Source organism: Coloeus monedula (genome assembly GCF_965178545.1).
Source record: "Coloeus monedula genome assembly, chromosome: 1".
Lineage (NCBI taxonomy): Eukaryota > Metazoa > Chordata > Aves > Passeriformes > Corvidae > Coloeus > Coloeus monedula.
This window is the reverse complement of record NC_138781.1, coordinates 117,147,493-117,171,612: the sequence shown is the minus strand read 5'-3', so window position 1 is coordinate 117,171,612 and position 24,120 is coordinate 117,147,493. Positions and strand designations below refer to the sequence as shown.

The following is a 24,120-nucleotide window of genomic DNA, read 5'->3' as shown; positions in this document are numbered from 1 at the left end:
TCAAATGATACAAGTACTTGTTGCTGTCATTCCCTAGAGACCTGTTCTATATAAAGATCATGAGCATGACATATTAATGAAAAGGTTCCTACCAATTTCACCTCTTTTCACTTTCCTGTTACGTATTAGGCTATTATCATTTGTGATGAGATGAGTTTGTCACTGGAGTCCAGAATATAAAGGAGCCACTCCTTTCAGTCCTGGGAGGAATTCTCTTTTGTGTGTCTTCACAAACACACATACACTACAAAAAAAACCCAAAACAAACAAATGAACAAGCAAAAACCTCTCATCTAGGAATGAACCTATATATATAATAATGTATGGAAAAATGCAGCATGCATGCCCCACCCAGTTCACAGCACAGTTATAAGAAGTTCCATGTAAATTGTGTGAAATTTGCTTAGAAATTACACTTGTACTAAAAGGGGGCGGGGGGGGAAAGGCAACCTCATGTTGACTGGACAGCCCAAAATACTCTTATAAATAGTTTATATTCCTATAATATCTTGCACACATATACTCTTCACAGTGCCTATGGTGGATTCATATCACTGTTGCAGATTTAAAGGCAGAGTAAATGACATGCCAAGCATTTAAGTCACCAGTTCAAAGTTGTGTAATGAGTTACTGTTATCCTGGCTGTCTCATGCTCTCATACTCTGCAAACTACACCCCAACTACAATTTGTACTGAGTAATTTAGCCACAGACACAGTAAGCAAAAAAAAAATTACATTACTCTTAGGAAGGTGATACTTTGTGTACTCAATAAATCAAGGAAAAGGAAATCAGCAATGGGCTTTGAACCAAAAATGCAAATTCATGGCAAGGTTACTCAGATTTCACAATCCCAGAGTCACACAGAATAAGCTGAGTTGGAAAGAACCCACAAGGATCATCAAGTCCAACTCCCAGCCCTGCACAGCACCATCCCCAAGGGTCACACCATGTTCCCAAGAGTAGATTTGGTTATCAAGAGAAGAGGTTCTCACTGCCTTAAGAGGAAATCACTAGGGGTTTCTAGCTAGTTCTGCTATCACACAAACCCTAATTCCTTGAAGAAGAGTTTGGCATTTTCCAGGTAGGTGAGGCATAGCTCAGTAGTGACAATGCTAAAGATTATGAACTGTAACAGGATCTAAATAAACATCTATATCCATATCTCTTGGATGGATGATTTGCAAAGCATTTCTCATCCTGCATATGACATATTTTAAATGACCATTTAAAGAGCCTACCTCATGTACCTCTGGGCATTTTTGGGCTGCCAGTTATATGCATTGACTGGACACTTCAGCGTTAAAGTCTGTGCATTCTCTGTGGTGCTACAAAAACAACATTAATAATAAAGACAAATTCCTAAAAGGAAAACTAGAGAACATCCAAAAAATATTTGATTTATAGGAGAGTCAGAGCTGCATGATTCAAATACCAGAAATTCACTTTCAGGAATTTTGGCAAATTTTTATAACTAATAAATTATTACTAGTTTTCCTTGGTATTCATTATAACATTAATAGTGGTAGATTCATTCATACATGTTTGATTTTAATGTCCAAATCTGTGGGAATCCCTCTGGTATTTAACAGAACAAAATTAAACATCAAAATCATAGGAGGAAATCTAAAACATTTTCCTTTTTAATAGGCAGATACTCAGAGGCTGAAGATTTAGTCTTCACTGAAAGGCTTTGCCAACATAGCTGCTGCTGATGGTTATGATATTTTTTCTTTGAGAGGAATACACACAGCATGACAAAAGCATTCTTGACATCTGTCTTTCACATGTGTTTTTTATATGTCTCCCATAAACACATGAATTCTCGTTTTGTCTCACAAGCATTTAAATTAATGAATTTTGCAATCACCAAGCAGCTGAAGGGACACAGTTCTGGGGTTACAACCCCTCGTGTCAAGATACTACACCTTTTAAGCATCTCTTCTCTGGAAGGAGTCGAGTGGAAAAGCTCTGATTACGTGTTCCTGAAGAAGAACATGGCCTCCAAAAGAAACGACAGAGCCTAAGAATGCATGCATAGCCTTGAATCTAGGGGCTGCTCACTGGCATCAGGGCTCTGTAGTGCCATCTGGAACCTGAGCTTCTCCTCCAGGGGGAAAGGCATCAAGTCCTTCCTGCTGATCACCCCAAACATTTGGTTCTGCTTCTGCAGGATCCAATAAGAATATAGATTCTTCTCTCCCTGCTCCCCATCCTCAGTTATACCTAAAACATCAGGAAATACCATAGTTAAAGAACAACTTTATTTTTTGGTAAACCATCAGGTTCAATCTAAATAAACTATTATGACTGGAATGTACTCAAATTTCACAGACTGGAAAAGCAAAGCTGAGGTCCACTTTCTAAGTCTAAGACTTTTCTAGTCTAAGAGTCTACGTGAAAATAGTCAGTGACCCCAATGTTTATTAAGTTTTAATTTTTTTTTTTATTGCTGCTATCTCATTACACAACCATTTATGACATTCTATAATATTTTGTAGCACATGCTTATAAAAATCAATTCACATAGAAACATAGGCTGCATGGAAGAGGAACAATCACGTGGGTGTGAGAAGAGGGCTTACCAGTACTAAACTCTGGTCACTGAAAACTATGAGGGTTTTAATGGTTTCTTGATAGGAACAGAGCTAAAGATCATTTTATTGTCAGCCAAGCTGGTTTTTATAGAGCATGTAATGTTCACTAAGACTTTATTTTTCCCATAATTCCACAGTATTATTCCTGTGACTTGGACAGTTCTGTCAAACAAGATGTATTAGGCTTCCCAACTGTATGCTCCCCCAGACAAAGGAAGATTGAAACAAAGACATGATAAAATAATATAAATAAATGCACAGCATAGAAGGACACATCTCTTCTCCCTCTCTCATTTGCATAACAGACAAAGCATTCAAAGACATAAGGAGGAAAACAAATTAAAGAGGTTTCCTCTTTCTATACCACATGTAGTTTTCTTGTGGAACTCACCACCACAGGAAATCATTGCACCCAGGAAATTCACAATGGATATTTATATGGATATCACAAACAGAGCTTTCATGAGTGGTAATAACAAGCTGTTGAAAGGGGTACTAAACTTTGTGCTTCAGGGATCCCATCAGGTACCAATATGAAATTTAATTGAGTTCCATAGGTTTCCCATAATAAAAAAGTTGTATGGCCCAGTGGCACAAGCACTAGACTGGACCTTAACTTGAGCTAATTTCTACTGCCACATATGACCATCTCTTGAACTTTGGAAAGCCATGTGTCCTCTCTCCACCTCAGTTTCCCCATTTATTAGAAGCAAACTCTTAAACCAAACTAAATGATGCATATTAGGATCATTATGTCATTTGTAAATTTTCTCTCCTTCTAGCTATTCTCAAAGCAAGGGATTTAGACCAGATGGATCTCAAATGAAGTCTCATCATCTTCACACATGAATAAACGGGAACAGATTTTATATCTTTTTAAAGAAAACCCAACTGAATTAGGCCTCTGACCTGGATTTCTCAGTGTCCCCATCTTGGTTTCAATGACTGGAAATTCACTGGGGCAGAAACTGCATATATTTTTGTTTATAATATATTTATTTTAGGCCTTACTCTGTATACCAAACTTATTATTGCTTTTGGACCCAGTATTTTAGTACAGTATTTAGGAAATAAATGTGGCAATGTCACAGCAGGGATTAAAAAAAAAAGGAAAGGGAAAAGAAATATAGTTTTATTTATAAATTGATGTATAGGCACTGTACTGTAATGGAGTCTAAATCTCAAAAGTGTTGCTTTATATTTGCTTTATAGAACTATAAGAGCCAAATAATGACATTTAAATGATCTATTCCATTAACATTGTATCATTTTGTCAATCTGGAATGTATTTTAATCAAAAGCCCCCTTGAAATGGTCTCCTTTGTTGTATTTTCTTTTTGGCTCATTTTATCAACATCTGTTATGTTTATACAATATGAATTAAAACTTCGGAATGCTGTTTGTACTCAGCTACTTTTGTTGAGAATGTAACGTCCCAGGATTGGCAGTGTTTATGTAAATCAGTGCGGCTGACACAGCCATCATAAACAAATGAGAAAATATAACAAACACATTGTTCATGGAGGAAATGTTTGTTTTTAGAGTTGGCTTCAGTCTTACCAGATTGATGAAGAGTTGCTGATACCGGGGGTCTGTAGTGTAGCGATTCAGCAGCATGGTTGGGCGCAACAGATTGGGCAGCTTCTCCACTGTTATCTGGAACAAGCAAGAACTCATTTCTCTTTCCTTCTGTGCAGCACATTAGAACCCAAGGTTCAGAAGATTCCCAGTTTGACTCCTAACAAAAAGACTCCTAGCAAAGCTACACCAGCAGAACTTGTCCAAACTTCATAAATTCTTTTGCCAATAAGACTTAAATTAGCAACTGAAATTAAAACACTCTTTAGCTACAAATTTTTGTTTTCCTTTACTGTAACTGTATCTCTGTTAAGACAATGTAATTTGTATTGGCTTAGGGGTGAGGTTTTTCATGCTGTTAAAATTCACGCACTAAGTGGTAATTATGTGATAGCATAGTGCAGAAAAATGCAGCAAAACCGGTATCAGCCATCAGCTGAGCTTCAACCATTTTCCATGGGAATACCTATTTGTGTATTGGCACCTCATCATACATAACTGCACTGCTCTTTCTCAACATTGTTTTGCCAGCCACATTCCCATGTGTAGACCAAGTTCAAGTTACATATGATGACTTTCCAGTTGGGCCTGTATAAATTCCTAAAACTACATTACTAGTCTTGCCTTAGTAACTCACAGTTTTCTTCCACTACACTTCACTTAATGTTTACTATTCCTAAAAATCCTTTAGTCATCTATCAAAAGGAAGAATGCTACATGCTTTTCAAGTTTGAAAGCTTTTATAAACACTCATCATTCAGAAAGCTGCTATCCCATACTGAATTAAATATTTTAACAATTCTGCTATCCGTATAGAAGTTGAGAAAGAGAGTACTGGAATGGCCTATCTGAGCAAAGAAATTCTTTACCAGCAGTCTTGCACAACTTCCAGACTCTGAGTGGCATTATAGGTTATGAGAGCTGTCCCTGTAAGATCTCTGGTCATCCTTAAATTTAAATTGCACCTGATCACTTCTTTACCTCAACCACATGTATCACATAATCTCTTCATTGAGTACATAATCTATTCATGGAGTACTCGTCCTAAATCACCCAAATATGCATGCTTATTAAACAAGGCAAGAACTGAAAGAAAAGAGGTTACCTTCTCATAGGAGAGGGGAAGAGAGGGGCGATAAAGACTCATCATTTGTCTCTGGTTCAGAGATGTGCTCATTCTCCAGCACCATGCAAAACCCTAACTCAAAGTTAGAGCAGACAATTACATTCATTATAATGGGCAAATTTTAAACAGCAAGTACACCATGTTTTAGCATCAGAGATATGATGACATCACAAGTACTGTGTGTAGTTTTGGGTTCTTGATATAAGGACAGCAAACTATTAGAATGTGTCCAGAGGAGAGCAACCAATACTGTAAAAGGCCTCAAGGACAAGATGTAGGAGCAGTGGCTGAGGCTGCTTGTTTTGTTCAGCTTGGAGAAGGCTGAGGGGTGGACTCATCTTAGTCCACAACTTCCCCAAGGACAGCCGTGGAGCAGGAGGTGCACCCAACAAGTCAATACCTGTAATAAGCAAATGCGATTGTCTGGATACAAGTAGGTAGACTGTTGTTGCTTTCCTCGTCCTTCTTAAATAACATCTTCATTAAAACAAGATCTACCAAAAAATTATGTCCTATTTTAAATCATCAGTGAAACCTTCTCTCACAGTACTGCACTCAAGTTCATTAAGACATCTAATATTATCGTTGATTTAGTAATGTTAAAATGGATATTTTTATAAATTATTATATAACTTCAAACCTTTCTTTAGAGTTCTACCTTTCTGCATTACACATATGAAGACTTGACAAGCAATATGCTTAAAATTGTCATTTTTATTTTAGTATTTGTTTGCTACACTCACACACACGTACACACACTCCATCCATACTATCCACTTCTCAACTTTTAACTTGTACTTTGATAAGAGACACCTTGGGGACCACCACAGATCTTTTGGTTTGTAACATACTTGACATTGTGTTAGCCCTATTCTGTGATTACAACTAGGAGCTAGCAGCTAATACAGTAGTACAAAGCTGTGCAACACACTGCTACATTATGTGCTTGATGAACTCAGAGGAGAGCAGACATGTAATCCTTATTAGGGCATCAGAAAAAATAAAAACAACATAACAAGTGGCTTTTGTGACTGGAACACCAAGTATAAGCTTGGAAATTTTCAACTGAATATTTCTGTGTCCAAAAATATTGCTTTATTCAAATCAAAATATGTTATAGGAATTTACTAGTTTTAACATAAATGTCTCCGAGGAAAGATTAGTCTGCTTCAAGGTGTTATTAACACTCCACAGCAGAAGACTTACACTGAGGTCTTTAGCAATTTTAATGATTCTGTGACTCTATTATTCTAAGAAAACATGCCTGCCTGATCCAAAAGATCCTAGGGACTGGATATGGATGAACTAGGTTCAAGTCCTTTATTATGAAATACCACTTAAAGCAAGATATTCTGTAAGAATGTACCTCTGCATTTTTGTACAGATCTGGAACACACATTGGAAGAAAACTATCCTATCACCTCTACCTCCCATGAGTTAACATTGGAGAGAAGTCCCCTTTCTCCTGAAATGGTCAGTTGTTTCATCATGTAGTCTTGAAGTCTGCAATTTTTCAATGGCTTTGGTCTCTCATCTAAGGTTCTCAATGGGATTTTTATCAATAAGTATGCCTGTGTGAGTATAACTTGTGGAAAAACATCAGTTCTGAAGGAAATTAGTGGCACAGCCACCAGGAGTCTGTCACCTGCTCCTACCTTTAGCGCTCATCCCGTTCACAGAACGAAGAAGGAATTGGGTATTTTTCCTAACTATCAAAACTTTATTTGTCTCAATTTAATATCTGACTGGCTTTGGTTTTAATAAAACCTCTTCCAGATATTAAGGTAAGTGCAACACTGCAGTGGAGCTAATGGCTGAGAAAACACTTTGCCCTGGGCTCATATCTCCTGAGAAAGTCACTGATCCTCCCAAGCCTCTTACCACACGCATGCCAGCATATGGACATGTAGCATAGACAATTAATGGACTTGGTTTTGAGGACAGTGATGAAAACTCACTAAAAAGGTGTGCTACAACAGGCAAGACTTATTCTGCTCAGACTACATTTGGAGGAGGAAATGTAGGAAAACACAATATACTCACAATATATTCACTGCAGCAGAGGATATAGAGAAGAAACTAATCCAGTCATTCCCTATGAATTACCTTTTGTGCATTACACACTTTGTTCTGTGGGACTCTCTAAAGGTTCACATTCTACAGTCTTTCACAAAAAAAGTCTGTAATCATTCTAAGTGAGACAGATAAATACACAGATCTAAGTTCTGCTACAAGATCATCATGCACAGCTCCAAGAAGTCTACTTCAAGAATGATCACTGGGCCAGGAATACTCCCAAGACTTTAATCCTAACATATATAGACAGCAAGTGTGAAAGTTATGATCCACCCTGATCCTTAGCCAGGCTCTGTATGCTCAGGTCCAAAACACTGTTCAGGTCTGTCTATAGTCCAGACTGCACCATTTTCCACTTGAACATGATGCTGGAATTAAAAAAACAGCAACATTCACCAGGAGCTGAAAGAGCAGAAACATTTGCTCATCACCAGTGGTTTGTTGGCTGGTTTTGGCAGCTTGCAATTTGCTCGGCACCGCTCTTAACTAAACCCAGCAGGGAGTCACTTAACAGAACTTTGAAAAGTGTGAGAGAAATCTGGATAGTCAAAAAAAGCACACACAAACACAATGAAGGAAATCGTTGGAACATTTCTGATAAGAATCCAAGCCTATTAAAAACTGCCATATTCAGGAGAAAAATGAGCATACATTATTTCACTTGGACTTCCAGAAGTCAGGCTTCAGAGGTATAACAACATCATTCTTTGATGTTACATACAACATCCTTCCTATCACATCATCAAGCCTTAGAAAGCAGACCAAACATGTTTCTTGCACTATTTTGTGAGGTTTAACAGGAAGTGCTAGGATTCAGACTTGGACTCTGCAATTGTTCGTTTACTCTTTATTTATTTAAGAAGGAAGAAAACTCTTAAGTAGGGAATCTCATTTCAAAGATACCCTGGCAAGGCATTGCAGTAGTTTCATAGGCTCTATCTGTTATAAAGCATGTATCATGGAGATTCACCTAATTAAGATAACACATTATTATCCCAATATCTATATGTCAGTTTTGGCATGGAATCCAGGAATGAAAAGTATCTGACAGCTGATTGTGTCACTCTTCTTGTCATGATGGCCAATTATCTGAGGAAACTACAAATTCTAAATATTGGGTGAGTGACATAAAAGGAACTGCAGCTCCAAAGTAGCTGCAAATGAACAGAAGGAACATTAAGAGGTGATGCAACTGGTGAAAGCATTCAGGGCAGGACTCTCCTAAACTGAATGGGTAAAATAGCTACACAATGGACAGGGAGAGAAGGAAGGATTAAAGAACCTGAAGCATCATTTTTAGTTTACTTTAGAAAGCTTTAGGCTTATTTCTCCTGCATTAATCAATCAAAAGTACCTGCTGGTTTGGGGGGCTTTTTGTTGGTTTTTTGGATCGTTGTTTGGTTGGGTTTTTTTAAGCAGATTTTATCTGTTGCTTGGCCAATGTCCAATGCAATCATTTGCCTGACTTCAAATAGTGTTGTGCTTTTTTAAACTTGTAAAAAAAAAGTATTCTGCATATGGTGAGCTAGACAGTAGATAGGGACTAGGTCATCACATACCAGGAACTGGTTTAAATCAACCAGTTCTTCGTCTTACACAATAAAATCTCAGGGTTACAAGGTTGTTTCAGGTTAGGCAGACTAAATCATTACTGTTTACTTAATATTTCATTCTTCAAATGAAGAGGGAGCGTTGCATGAATTTTTGGCATTTTACCTAGAAGATGATAAAAAGGTCATTATCAAGTACTGGGCTGAGGTTTTCCAGAGTAAAGATCAAATTCTGTCTATGCCACAGCTTTTCAAAGGACACTGAGCAAATATTTAATCTCTGTACCTCAGTTTTCAAATCTACAATCCAGACATTTCTTCTACCTCAGAAGTTATTACCCATGTTTTGAATTTACTCATTACTTAAGTTGCCAGTGGTCAGGTTTTACAGGCAACATCATGAGGGTGAATGAGCAGACAGGAAGTCCACAGCCTCAACAAGAAAATGCAAAGGCAATTGTTAATAAATTGCAAATGCAAACCTTATTTTTCAAACCTGAAGAAAGGCTGGATTTTAGAAAAGGATGAAGACTTCAAATCAGATTTGTATTTCCCTAAAAGCTGGCTTGCTACTAGGCAGACTTTCAATTTCAGAGGAGCCTACCACACATTTAAACGGCAGGACAAGTATGTGATCAGTCTTTCCATTCACACACCAGTTTTCCCCATGCCTATATTTGATTTCGACATTTAACAACACTCTGCACTTGCCTAAAAGCCACCCACATGCTGCAGTGTGGCTGCATACGTTTTTAATTTGGCTTTTTGGGTTAGCACACAGCCTCTGCAACACTCTGGTTTTCCCTGCAAAGGGCTCCATCACAAAGTCTTACAGCACCTGCACAATTATTTGTAAGGCCAAACAGGCCTACTTATTTTAAAAGTATCATATAATGTTGTTCTTTGGAAGAAACTTTTCACACTTCGGATATGAAATAAAACCACTGCCACAGACTCTATAAACCTTCTGCCATCTGTGTTATTCATGAGCTACAGTGCCCCAGGACCCTGACAATGCATGGGAGGATCATAACGTCCAGGGCTTTTGTTGAAAGTACTGAATTCCATTTATTTTAATAGGCAAGATTACTGTACAGTGTATCATTGAAATTAACTAGAGCAGCTCTTCAAAAGCAGGAGGCTGGACAGTAAAAACAATCAATGTGCTGACAGTTCTCCCTCTAACATGAAAACCAAGTAATCACAAAGGCACTTTGGTATTGCCATCAGATATTGCTGTCAGCTCCCTAGTCTGCACACCTAAAAATAGTTTTCAAGTCCTTAATGTACTTCCCCTCCCCTTTTTATTTCTTTGCTGGCTGAGTTCAGATGAAGCCTTCAAACCACTGCCAAAGGTGTTTCTAGCTTTGATCAGACCTGGTAGAATCACCATTGCCCAGAACTTTCAGCAAAGGCACTGTGAGAAGGAAGAGGGGAAGTTGACCATGATCCTCTGGTAAGAAACAAAACCCCATTTTTATCTCCATTTATTGCATGAACTTTGCAGACTTCTGTGTTTGATTGAGTAACTTTGCATTCTTGTGATCTAAACTTAGCAATCTCTGCACAACAGTGCCAGAAGGAAAAGGCTCTCCAACAACCTTTCAAACCCATATCAGTTGTTTTGAAAGTGCCAGCAGCAAGGCTGTCACAATATTAAGGTAGATATCACTAGCTCAGTAATTAATTTATGAATTAAATGTTTCAGATCTCCACTCATCTTTAGCTTTCCTTTCTCTAAGCTGTTGTACCGCATCACTACGGAAGGCGAGTACCTCTCCTCTTGCTAAGGAAAATAAAAGTATTACCTTATTAAAACAGTGTGTGAGGACTCTCTGAATGCATGTGCATGCACACGCCTTGAGAGCAGCATTTCATTAGTCCCAGCTGGGAGTGCAGATTAAAGAAAAATGCCAGAAAACATACCTACAGTCTGACATATCTATGATATGTTGCAATGCCTGATATGTTCTGTGGGAAAGGAGATCTAAATGTTATGCTCAGTTTCACTGAAGTGCTTGGCAGAAAGCATTCCTTACTCACAACAGTGTCTGCTCACTGGACTGGCCAGAGGCAAGTCATACCTAATAAACTGCCATAAAATACACATACACACACCACTTTGGATCATTGATTTCACTGCTAAAGGATGTTACTGTGTATTACAGCTTTAAGTTTTCAACTTTGTCATATTTTCTAAACTCTGATCTCTTCAATTTACTTTCAGTTATGTGACATTCCCCTTTAGCAGAGCGAAAGCATGCATTAGCTAAACAATGTGGTTTGGATTTAGCGTTCCCATGCATCATTGTGAAAATGTTTGTCTCAGCAATAGTGTCATTATTGTTACTGGGAACAGCTGCTCTACTATGTCTTCTGATTGAGGAGGGCAGAGTATCTCCCTTCCCATACCAACTCACAAGCAGGGAATCTAAAGCAGGACCGTTGAGTAGAAGTAGTTCTCGAGCACACACTGTTCTGTACCTGGCTTCCTTCTACCACAAAGGAAGCAGAAAGTGCAGGAGTGCAGCAAAAAACAGCAGCAAAATAAATATTACAAACAGAAATGAAGTTTGGCTCCCTCCTCTGGCAGTTCTTCTGGATCTGGACCGGGGGCTAACCTGAGGCAGAAATCCTCCTCACTCAGGTGCAGCTTTCTGGCAGTTCAGCTCTATTAGACATGACATCCTTTGAGCGAGAATTGGAGCAGGGAGTTTGCTGCTGATCAAGCGGATGTTTAATATCTCCCTTGAGTTTCTGAAGTGGAAAGATGTAACTCTCAGAGTTCTTGCCAGTGCTCCCAGCCCCACTGAAGTCAGTTTCCACATCCAGCTCTACGATAGCGCTGGAGTCCCACCGGGTTCACTGGGAGCATCCCAGCAGCAGTGCTGTGCTCGGCAGGCCTGAGCAGCTTGGCTCAGGCCAGCTGGACATTTTTAAGGAAAGCTTACAAAACATATTTATGTGATTACACGGAACAGCAGGCTTTAACTCACCTTTCAGAACAAGATCTTCAGAAGTAATTAGGTTTTCTTTTTCGATGGATTGAATCTGTTTTCCAGGTTGTTAGACCTTTTGAAATGTCTTTGAATGAGAAGCCATGTTTTCAGTCAGTAGGCATTTCTGCAAGTCCAGCCTCTTGCAACCTGTTAGCAACATGAAGACCACAGCTTTTGGATATATTTTATCTTTTGAAAGGATCTTGGATTCCCAACTGCGTTCTGAAAATGCAAATTAAGTACTCTGAACACTGCATTTGTATCAAACAAACTTGAGTAAGGCAATTACATAGTCGATACACTCTTACATAGCATATCCATAATGTACAATCATAAAACCATAGAATGGTTTGGATTGCAAGGGACCTTAAAGACAATCTAGTTCCAACCCTGCATAGCATGGACATCTCCCATAGACCAAGTTGCTCAAGGCCCCATCCAGCCTGGCCTTAAATGCTTCCAGGGGTGGGGCATCCAACTGTAATAAAACAGTTCAAACAAACATGGTGAACTACAAGGATTTTTGACAACTTTACCTACAATATTTTTATTTAAATTTCTTTTGGGCCTCAAAGTACCAATTTCAATCAACCACAAATGCTGAAGTTTCAGTAAACTTGATGGGTGGGAAGAGATGGGGTTTCCTAGGTGAAAAAATACACGCAAAAATGCAGACGCGATGCCAAAAATGTCACATCCCCTACAGAAGTAGCATAGAACCAAGTTTTACCCATTTTTGCTTAGACAGTTATATTCTGTACAGTCTGCTTACCATCAGAGATATCGTGGTTTCTGCATAATTACTTTATCCTAGTCAAATTAAATCCAGCAAAAAAAATTTTCCTTCAGCTAAAAGATAGGCAAACAGAATGCAGAGTAATGGCTAACAGCTGTGTAGGTAAGAGTACAGAGGCAAACACAGGGAATCCAACCAAAGCCTGACAAGAGGAGAGGTGCATATTGTACATATCTGAGAGCCTCAGGCGTGAACAAAATGGCTTATTTGTTATGTTAGAATTCCCAAACAGGCTACTCAGTGGTATTTGTCAACCTAGTAGTTTCTCCAGGAAAATTGTCTCACAGCTGTGTTCAAGGCAGAAATTAAGATTGCTGGGCTGCGCTTCAGCTTTTGACTCTCTGCACCATTTTTCCTCAAAGGACACAGAGGGGACAGATCCTGGTCTGACAAGACACCAGCATGCACCTGCTTTACTTCAATGGACACCAGGAGGATTTAACCACAGCACAGAAAAGCTGCTCCCTAATTTTCCTTAGCAAAAGTGGAGGGAAAGGCAAAAAAAGCCACCAACACCAGAACAGTCCCTGGGAGGAATATCATTAGTCACAAATACGCAGGAAACCTACATAAAACAAGGATTAAACAGCATCTCAGAAAAAAAGCACCTAGGTAGAGAGCACACTGTCATCCATTACACATGCCTGTGGAGGGAAGCAATCAGAGGATGCAATGCATGGCAGCAAAGGTGTTGCTGCTGACCATGGAGTATCAACACACTCCATGTTATATCCCAGACATGTCCACAGACAGGGAAAATAAATTCATTACCTACAGCTTTTCTCCTCAAATCCTCCACGTCTTCTGGTTTTACTGTGCTTTACATTATAAAGCAACCTCTGGGAAAGAAGATGGAGTAGCCAAACACAAGTGATGATATGTCTAATCTCTTCATCATGTCAAAGAACCTCTTCATTGCCCCACAATGGCCCTCCACCAGTACATATGTGGAAATGAAAAAATAGCTCTTTTTTCAGATTTGGTCTCACAGAAATTAAGCAGAAGCATAACTCTATCTTTTCACACTGGAGGAGGATCTGGAGCCACAGTCTAGAGCAGCCAAGACAAAAGAGAGCCAAGGGACCTCCCAATGACTCCTCAATATGCATTTACAGCCTCATACTGTTTCTCTGGCAGAAACAGCCTGGGAAGGAAGGCAGTGGTCCTATCCTCAGGTCACTCTGAAGAATTAATTCCACCTAGCCAGGAGGGCATGTCATTGAGGGCATGACATTTATAGCTCTCAGCAAACTCAGCAGACACATTCATAATGGCTCAGCTCAGCTGCAGTCACTGGGGGGCAACAGGGGAGGCATTCCAGCTGCAGTGTGAAAGAATAGCCTGTTTAATTCTGATGTTCAAGTATCATCACTACTGTGGGAGAAATGAAGGGGGCCAGCCAGTCCCTCAACCCTCTGCACTGCACACAGTAAGTCGATCATCCCCCATCAATGCATCAAGTTCACCAGCCACATGTTCCTCAAACTGAGCTCTGCAAGGGTTTCCCAGGCAAGCACAGAGCTCTGACTGTGGCAAAGTGTCAAATGTATTACTCTAAGGAGATCTTTGTTTTGGAAACTTGCTTCTCAGCTACAGCTTGCTTCCTCTTTAACAATTTTAAAGCCAAGAAATTTTCTTTAGTACTTGCTTTTGTTTTTATTTTCTACTGCTTGCTCAGCTGGGGAAGATAACAGCTTCAGATTTAGGTCACCCATGGCAAAACATGTTTGGTGATCTCATCTTGATCCCCAGTCGGTAACCATCCAGATCACAAAGAGAGGAGAAAAATCTAGCCCCGCTCAGCAGATCTGGAAGATTTGGGGAAGAGGGGGAGGCATGTCTGTGTTTTTCTTTAATAAAATTGGAATATCTATGTGTTTGCTACAGGCCAACACTAAGGTGCATCTGTTGGCCCATGCAATTTCCAGCCAACATCACTTGACCACAGTCCTTGCTTTTGTAAGAACTGGCATTGACCTTTTCTCTTCAAAGGGTCAGAATCGTTCATATGTGTTATGAAACATAACAACACATCATCCGTGTACGGCAACTCTCATTGCTACGGTTTCCAAGTGTGGGCAGGTACTGAATAACTTTTACATTTGGACCAAATTTACAGTGTTTTGTTCATGCTTTTTTCATGAGAAAAAAATGGTACAAAAAAATATATAAATGAGAAACAGTATTAAAAAATTATGAACTGTTGCTGCCTTCATGCGAGCTTAGCAGATTGTTTGTTTCTTTCCCTTCATTAGCTTGTTGCTCCATTCTTTTCAACCTAATAACAACATTTTTGTTCCAGGAGAAAAAGAAAACAACCACATTTGAGAATCAATAATTACATCCAAGGCAACTCTCAACAAAAAACATCATGGCAATTATTTTTTACATCTTCCCCAAGCCACCTTTTTAAGATATGTCAGGCAAGCCACAAATCCTCCACTTTAACATTATTGATGTACAAGGTGGATAAGTAACTCATCGTTTTCCTGCCTGTGGTCATTTCACCTCCATAAGGGACTTCACTGGATCTCATAGGGTAAGAGGTTGAAGAGCATCCTTCTCCCTTAAGGAGTTCACAGCATTTGTCATCTTGGTCTTAAGAGTTACGTGCTGCATGAGCTGTAATTGTATGAGTAAGATGGAAAACCTAAACCCCAACTGCTTCTGGTCATGAATACACAAATTCCATGACACATCACATTTCTGGAGATTTGTTTCAGAGGTTGACTGCAGAGCATTCCCTTCCCAGTGTTGGTGAGAACAGCAGAACAGCAAAGTCACCAGTGGTCCCTGCTGGGGACAAGGCACTCAGAATTCATCATGAAAGTACTCAAGCCGCTGGGTAAGCACTGGGACAAGAAGGGGTGTTTTCAGAGCACCCCAGAACACTATGCTTGTTCCCAGACAACCTCTCTGTGTGTGTTTCACTGGAGTGAACTACCAACTAGCCAAAAAAAGCTATTTGATGCTTCTTTGTCAACCATTTATAATAATATCTTGGTTTTATTCAAAACAGTCTAACAACAGCTCATTTATGCTGAAAGTGACAAACTTCTTCCTCCATCCCTTTTAAAAGGCTCTAACAGAATGTATCATGAAAGAGCCCTGAGGATTAAGACAGCAACAAGCCTAACAAAATTTTTAGGGAGCATCAGCTTTTCTCTACAGGCACCTTTCTTTGGGGTGTCCTAGTATCAGCCTTCCTTTCCCCCTTTTTGCTTCCTCCAACACCACTTTGCTCTGCGTTATAAAGCATGACAGTATTTACATGAACTCTGCATATGCTTCAGCAGCCTGGGCCTGTAAACTGAATTTTAAGGAACTTTAGCTGTAGCTGTTGTTAGTGTGCTTTCTAGTTTTATTGCTGTGAATAGCTGAGAACTAAAAAAGCACATTAGTTTATGCTCTATAATATCTTCAGATTGGTACACACTGCAGACTATCACTCAGAAATTTAGGTTTTAGGGCCTTAGCACATTTTGTATTATGTTTATGATAGGATCACTGTGAGGAAACAAGTATATGTATCATACACAAGTATACAATACTGCACTTATTGATGTCATTACTCCTGCAGACCACTGAAACCCAAACAATTTCCACTGTACAGTTCTCATTGCAAGCAAATATTTGTCTTCCTAAAATATTTATACAAACTGTTTCACTTGTCACTGAAGCAAGTTCACATTTTTTATGAAATATTCACTCAGCTGCCAGTAGTTCATCCTTGAAAATTTGTTATAAAGTAGGTAAGTAGGAAAGTCCTAACCAAATCTCCACCAAAAATGCACAGATAGTTTTTTTCCATCATCCAGACTGACAGAAGAAAATAGTTTTATCCTTGTTTGCTCACAGGTAGCTCCAACTGCCACAGAGTTAAGGCAATAAAACAGAAGTGGATAAAAAACAAACTCTGTACAAGAAAAGATGTAGAATACTACAGCCATTCAGGACAAAAGAAACCATAAAAATTATGAGAAATTATAATATTTAAAAACTGGCCATGTGTTTTTATTACACATGTCCACTTTTATTGTTGTTGGAAGCAGAATTCCTAGGGCTTTGCTGTGTGAACTCCAATGCAGTAGGAGGTGCATATGCATCTTCTCCTTTCCTCTAGGATACTCGAGGTGGAAATTAAGTCACTGCCTTCGCACTCATGACCCACCACTCAAAGGACAGTCTTAATATCCCTTCCTAAAAGGATGAATTCACTCTTGCTGTCATATGAAATACAGTACCATAAATACTTCATTTATCAGGAGATTTTATATGCCTTTTGAGAGTGCCCCATATGGCAAGGATTTCTTTAGTCTGATTCTTGTTTACCTTAGCATGTTACTTCCAGTGACTTTGTTGCTTATCTTGTCTGTGATATGATTTATGTTAACTCATTTCCTGTAAAAGCATGCACCAATAAAATGAAAAAAAAAAAGTGAAGAAAGACCAGGCCAGCTTTGAATTGGCATGGGAAATGTCACGAGTAACTGGATTCAAATCCTTTTATATTACTGTTTCAGTGAACCTTTAAGGCTCCGAAGGGCATTCTTCCCTTTATCTGCTGTTCCCATAAGATCATTTCACTGTTGCTATTTCCATAAAATCCTGATGCAATAGATGACCTTGTGCTAGAAAAGACCTGGGTCCTTTCTTTAAAGGACACCTGCTGTTCATGCTAAAGAAAATAAGAACAAGTTTCATATACATCCCAAATAATCTTCACAAACAGATGCTTAAAGAAAAAAAAATCTGATAAATAGCCAGAAATATCATATGACATGAATTTGATAGCATTTTTACCTTTTAATAGTTCCCTGAAACACCTATGCAGGTTCTGGCTTGGGCCGGCAAACCACTGGGAATCCACCGTGGCCTGTATTTGCAAGAAGTCAAGCCAAGGAGGCAATGTTTTCCTTCAGGTGGAGGGCTCTCACGCCAGGCTCCATGACATCCCTGGCAGAGAACAATTCCAGGCTCAACCTGAAAGACACAAAGCAGACAGCCAAAGGATTACTTAGTAAACAGGAAATGGCATACTGTACCACGTTAGCGTTTGACGAGTTTATAATGTGTTAGTAAATTACTTCAAGATGGAAATCAATCTGATTTATTTGCAAATGTAAAAATAAAAAGTAATTACCCAATAAAAGTGCTTATCAAGCATTGCCTTGCTTTGTGTGAGATACGTGATAAACTCTACCATATGCATGACTTGGTCATCCTAGGCAGGATGTCGTAAGACCCATTTATCAATTTGCATGACTTTTCATGTTAAAAAAAAGATTTTTAATCTGAGCTGAAATCCTCTGGAATTCTGGATGATATCAAATAGATTAAAGTTAAGCACTTTGGAGAAATTCAGGTTTATGCTTATCATTGCAATAGGATTGTTTTTTTGCAGCGGTGGCAGCTAGAAAAATTTCCCTTTCAAAGATAGCTCACAGATTCTTCCAGTATTTTCTAACACTTTTCAGGTTCTAGAAGTTTTGGGAAATATGAACATACAAAATTGAAAAACACGTGTACTCACTATTTCTGACAGTTGGGTGAAACAGAAAATAAAGGTACTTTCTGCAAAATCCAAGAGTAATTTCTATGGAATTATAGTAGCCCAGAATCCTACAACTGAAATCAATGAACTGCTCTAGTTGTAAGCTTGTTTTATAGTTTCTATTTTCAAAAAAAAACCCCATTAATTATTCCGACTATCATCTGGACACACCATAAGCCAGAACCTCCTGGTCAGACACAGGCTGACACAAACCACAGACAGAGACAACTGGAGCGTACATTTGCCCACATCCTGTTTTACCATGGTACCTTTCATCCCTGTGGTAAAAGCAACTCTTTCCATATGTTGTTAATTATTGTCTTCCCTCCTGACAGACACGAGGTTCTTTTTTCAAGCCAATTATTCTGACGGTTTGTTATGTGACCACCTGCCTAACAGTAAATGAGCTGAGAAGACAATGCACTTCATACACGGCACCTACAAAGCTATGAGACAAGTTTCTTCTTCTAAACTGGGATGGATTTAAATGAATCCCAAAAAAGAATACGTCTTATGTGCATCAAAACACGTCATACCCATCCCCAATTATATGAAACAGACTGCACGCAATGAAAATTTGGAACATCATCTTATTACAGATCCACATTTCAAGGGACCAAGAACACCAATTTATGGAAAAATGTACCTCTCTGAACTGCATTTGGTTTCTGAGTTAAAATGAGCTGTAATTTACCTTGCAAATCAAAGTGGCTGGATGCAGAATTTAGTATCAACTACTGAAAACAAAATTGAAAAATCCTCAAGAGATGGGTTTTTTTTCATTCTTAACCTCACTGAGTGCTACCAATTAATGAAGTACAAGCAGTGGAACGCAAAGGGAACCATAGATGCTGACAAGCTGCTGTCAGAACTGTGCCACTGTGGCTGCTTGTTGTGTAAAACACTCCACCAAAGGAACTTCGTTGCTCCTAAATGAGGAGATTCCTGCTAGTCCTCTGTCTCTTTTCCATTTCCATGGGTCAGATAAAAATCTGTATTTGCCTGCCTTAAGCTTTGTCTAGAAATACGCTAGACCTAGCGTAGACAGTGAATACAATGTGAAAACATGATTAACGATAATAGCAACTTCTTGAATCACATGAACTATGTACAAACCCCAAATGGTTTTTAAATAAGAGTAATGTGAATACTGTCTCATTTCAGCAATTTCTAGAGTGTATTTCTTAGCAGTATGTGTATTTTCAGTCTTCACAACTTCACAGTTTTGCTCTGTTGCACGGAAAGCAAATATTCCACATTATTGCAGAAACTTATGAAATATCCTTTTGTTTTGTCAAACCATTCATTTATAAAAATGTGAGGGGTATGCTTCTGTGATCCTGGTTTTGTCTGGGATTATGAAGTGTGTGTATTGCCTACATCCACTATACCCCTTGCATTATCATCAGTGACTTTTTCAGCGGTAAGAACACACTAAGGACTGTGCTGATTCACTGCTCATCATCAGTGACATTTCTTTCTTCTGTCTGTTGGTGTAAAGAATAACCTTGCCTTTGGGGGTGTAGGAAACAAGCAGGCAAAAGAGTTGTTTTATGAAAGACTGTTACAAGGTTAAGGCATCTTTAAAAAGAATTGGCTAAAGAAAGCCTTTACCAATGTATATCTTCTCAGAAAAACACCAAGCCAAACTGTAGTTGTACCTATAGGATCATAAGAATCAAGGATTGTTCAAGTCAGAAGGGGTCTCAGCAGTCCTCTGGACCACCCTCCTGCTGAAGGTGCTCTCATCCATGAGCTCAAACCATGAGCTTGGGCATTTCTTCTGTCAGGTCTTAAGGACTTCCAAAGGATGGAGGCTGTGCAACCACCCTGGCAGCCTGTGCCACTACCCCACTGTCCTTACGGTGGGAAGGTATTTCCTCATATCCAGTATGAACATCTCATTTCAACTTGTGCCATTTTTCCTTGTCTATCACGCCCTGTTGTGGAGACCATGGCTCCATCTCCTCAATAATCTCCAGTAGTTATGGGGCTGAGCAGGAGGGGACACACTGTTAGGGGCCTCCAAAGCCACTTCGTCTCCAGGATGAACAAGCCCCAGTTGTGCAGCCTCACAGCATGAGTGGTCCAGCCCTGACCATTCCAGTTTGTCAACGTCTGCAATGCTGTTGAAAGCACACTCCATTGTCTCCTCCAAGTCATTTATGGAAATGCTCAACAGGCCAGTTCTAGCAATAGACCCTGCAGTGCTCCCCTTTTTAGGCCTCCAGCAGTGCATGACCCATTAATCAGCACCCTCCAAGGCAAACCACCCCACCAGGTATTTTACCACCTGGTTGTTCAGCCTCTAAACTGAATGAACACATTGGCTATAAGAATATGGTGCAAGACAGTGTCAAAACCCTTGCTAACCTTCACAACCACGAGCCTGCCCAGATGCCTCCCGAAGGACACTTCACTCAGCTGGTGAGTGCCACTGCTGCTGCACACTTGTGTTGATGCAACAAAGGCCTTGGTTTCAAAATGCAATTTCAAGCAAGGACATTTTATTTACCATGCTGAAAATGCCTTTTTATGGAATAATGCAGGGTACTTACATTTGGATTTTATCAAGTCAGCCTGTCTTACTTTAATAAATTTACCTCAAGGAGAGACACAGAGCTGTAGCCACACTACAGAAGTAGATCTAGTGTAAATTTTTCTTTTATAGGACATGTGAGAACATTTTCTCCCAAAACATAATTCACTGTAGTAGCATAATGTGTTAAAGTATTAAGGCTATTTCACCAAAGTTAGGATTTCCAGGTTTCAGGTTGCTTTCAAGACCACATCTATGAGACTGGATATAACATGGAACAAAGACAATCTGCCCTATGATCTAACTAAGAAAGTCATTTGGTAAGAAGCCAATATCCCTGAATGGCAAACTGTCTTGAAATGATTCATGAAAATGTAGTTCAGACCCTGTTGCTATTAAATCAAATGGAAGTTTTCCCACTGAAATAAATTGTTAAGGATCTAACCATAACATATCTAATCATAACATGGAGGTTTCCTTAGACAACACGCAGTACAAGAGAACTTTTCTTCAAATAGATTTATTCCATATTTTATATAAGTTTCAGATGATTAAATGGACTTAAAGGTGGGTGGGAGAGAAGCATAATCCTAATTCAAACACATGACAAGGATTAAGGTGCATGAGAACACAGGCAATGCTTCCTGCTCGGATTTATTCACAGACTTGCCTTCATCTGTTTTAGGCTGTTGCTCCCCTTTTTCTCTTTCTGCACTGAGAATGTTTACCCATGGACTCGCCACAGGCCATCCTGCTCAGGACAGCCCTAGGTTTTATTTGGGCTTCTTGTAAACCACTGTTTTACTGCCCAGACTGACCACTGCATCTTGTATAAATAGTTCTCAGGAGGATGTTTTGGGGGTTGCTTAATGCTTGTGGTGTTTTTTTTGTCTGAATATAGTCAGAAGTTTGAGCAATTAAGAGGACAGGCTCATTAGCTGACGGGAACCTCTCAGACTGGAGGATGTTAAAATTACTTACCTGTGTTATGAACATTGGCACGCATTTCAGTTATTCAGTCTCCACTATTCATGCATTTTCTGAGACTAGAAAGTTCTTTTTTTTAATACTTTTCATTTGCTGGAAGAACTGAATAGTCATTCCAGTACTGAACAAGCCACACTGCTGTGACAACCTGTAGCTACTACTACATTATAAATACAGTTTATTTATATTAGCTTTCTTACTATCTATCACCTTTAAGGTTACCCCACTGTGAACAAACTCACAACATCGCAGGAAATTGCTTACATTTAAATAAAAATTCTTTTTGTCCTTGCCTTAAAAGTCATAAAAAAGATTTCTACATACTTGTCACAGGCCCACCAATTTTCTTTTCAACAAGATATTTAGTGAAAACAAACTATGAAAAAGCTTATCCAAAAATTACATGCCAATATGGATTTCACTATGTAACAGAATAGTACATATATACTGCAAAAATGTTAATCATATGCAGATGACTGAATTTAGTAGTTTTGCAAGTAAGTTATGTGGAAAATAAAAGGGTTTTTTAGCATGTTCATAGAATATCATTGAGATCAATATAGGGAAACAGAAAGGCCTGTAAGACCTCCTTGCATTGGAAAAGAACACCACTTAAATTAAATTTAAAATTGATTTGCTCCACTCAGTGCTAGCCCATGAAATAGACACATTTAAACTGATTTAAAGTTAAATTAAACCTATAAAATCCCTGTGTGCTTTGATGTAAGTGCATGCATGCTAGTGACATGCTTTTGTTAATTAGCTCTATTGAAAATCACTCCTCGGCAGAACTTTGCACGGCAGACCAGGCCTATGACTCCTTGCTGTCTCTATTTTAGTTGAACACTGAAGTGAGTGAGAAATCCTTATGGTTAATTCAGGAGCCAAAAAGTTTTGCAGGGCTCATACTCCTTTCAGAATATCTACAAATATTTACATTGACTGTAAGACAACAAGCTTCCCAGCATCCCCTGATCCTGGCTCCCTCAATATCCTTAAATGAGGGGACATTTAGCTATTCAGTCTAAAGGCCTTTTGGTAGAACAGCACTTACTGCGAAATGCATTGTTTGGGTTAGCTGAATGTCTCCCTGTCACTTATTTCCCAGAGAGGATTTAAAAGTTATATATGTTTAGCAACTACTGTACACGAAAGGAAAATGGATTTCCACAAGGTCTCATAATCTACTGGTAACTTGTCTCTCTCTAATGCTTGAAAAAATTGCAGAACAAAAAAGAAACAAAGGTCAGAGATAAAAAGGCTTTTGTGTTTTAGAAAAGGGATGGACTAGGGCAAGGAGGGTGAGGGGTAGGAAAAATGGGGAAAATGTTGAATGTTTGGGGATTTTCTTCCAAGAGTTTGCTTTTCTGTTCCTTTAGCTTTCTTTTCTTCTTTCTTACGAATTTTTTCCCACCAGCACCATCAGTATAAAACACTACTAAGTTAGAAGAACAGCAGCTTTTACCCACTTTGTATAGATGCAGTTGTTTATGCAAGGGCATTTAGCTGCAAATAAATGAATTAGGATGTGCATGTGACCTTGGAGAGATAAAAAAACACATAAAGGATCGTAGAAGTGGATCCACATGCTTGAACTAGACAAACAGCAACATAAACACTACAGCCTCAACTCACCACATGCAAAACCACAGGTAAAAACATTAAACTAACAGTCCTTGACAAAGTTTTCACACTGCAAGTCCAAAAACAAATTACAAATTGTAATTAGCAGCCTTTGTTAGCCATGTCAGTATTAAGGGGAGTAGAGGCATCAGAGCTATTGTCAGTGCCTGCTCACTGCTTCCACCCAAACCTGAAGGCATCTAAACTCAGTTGGTGTTTCTGTCCAGAACTGTGCATTTCCCTACATGATTTGTAGCAGGTGTGGAAGTGTCTCATTTCCAACAAGCAGCTGTCTGGCACACATGCGCTCTCAGCATCTCTGCAAGTCCAACATAAGGTGCTGCACCATGGCCTCGAAGAGTGCCATCCAGCAGATATCACCTGTAAAAGGCGACATTTGGTAGAAACATGAGAGAATCCAAAATGGGTTCTCAGCTTGTGGTGATTATGAGCCCTCACCTGGCATCTCCAAGGCACAGGGGATACTGCAGCAGCCAGGCTCTCAAGGGGCCAGGAGCAAACAGCCTCCTGCCAAGGGTGCTAAGCTGAGTGGTCAGGAGAGGAGGACCCCTGCAAGCAATGCAGAGCCAGCTCTAGAGAGAGCATACATGAATGTGTATAAATGTACACAGACAGAAGGATCCAATGTCAGATTAGCCGTCTCGATGTCTAGTGGGCTAACCCTGGAACACATTA

The 24,120-nt window shown here is 39.3% G+C and overlaps 1 pseudogene across 1 annotated transcript in view; it reads right to left on the bottom strand.

The window, feature by feature from the left end:
- Nucleotides 1-2,022: 2,022 nt before the first annotated feature.
- LOC309574542 (chloride channel protein B-like) overlaps nucleotides 2,023-24,120 on the bottom strand; it is a 79,625-nt pseudogene continuing 57,527 nt past the window's right edge. The window contains exons 14-18 of the transcript in view: nucleotides 17,525-17,704; nucleotides 11,411-11,421; nucleotides 5,280-5,372; nucleotides 4,157-4,252; nucleotides 2,023-2,166 (exon numbers count right to left, since the gene is read on the bottom strand). The product of the transcript in view is annotated as a chloride channel protein B-like (transcript). The remainder of the gene's footprint in view (nucleotides 2,167-4,156; nucleotides 4,253-5,279; nucleotides 5,373-11,410; nucleotides 11,422-17,524; nucleotides 17,705-24,120) is intronic.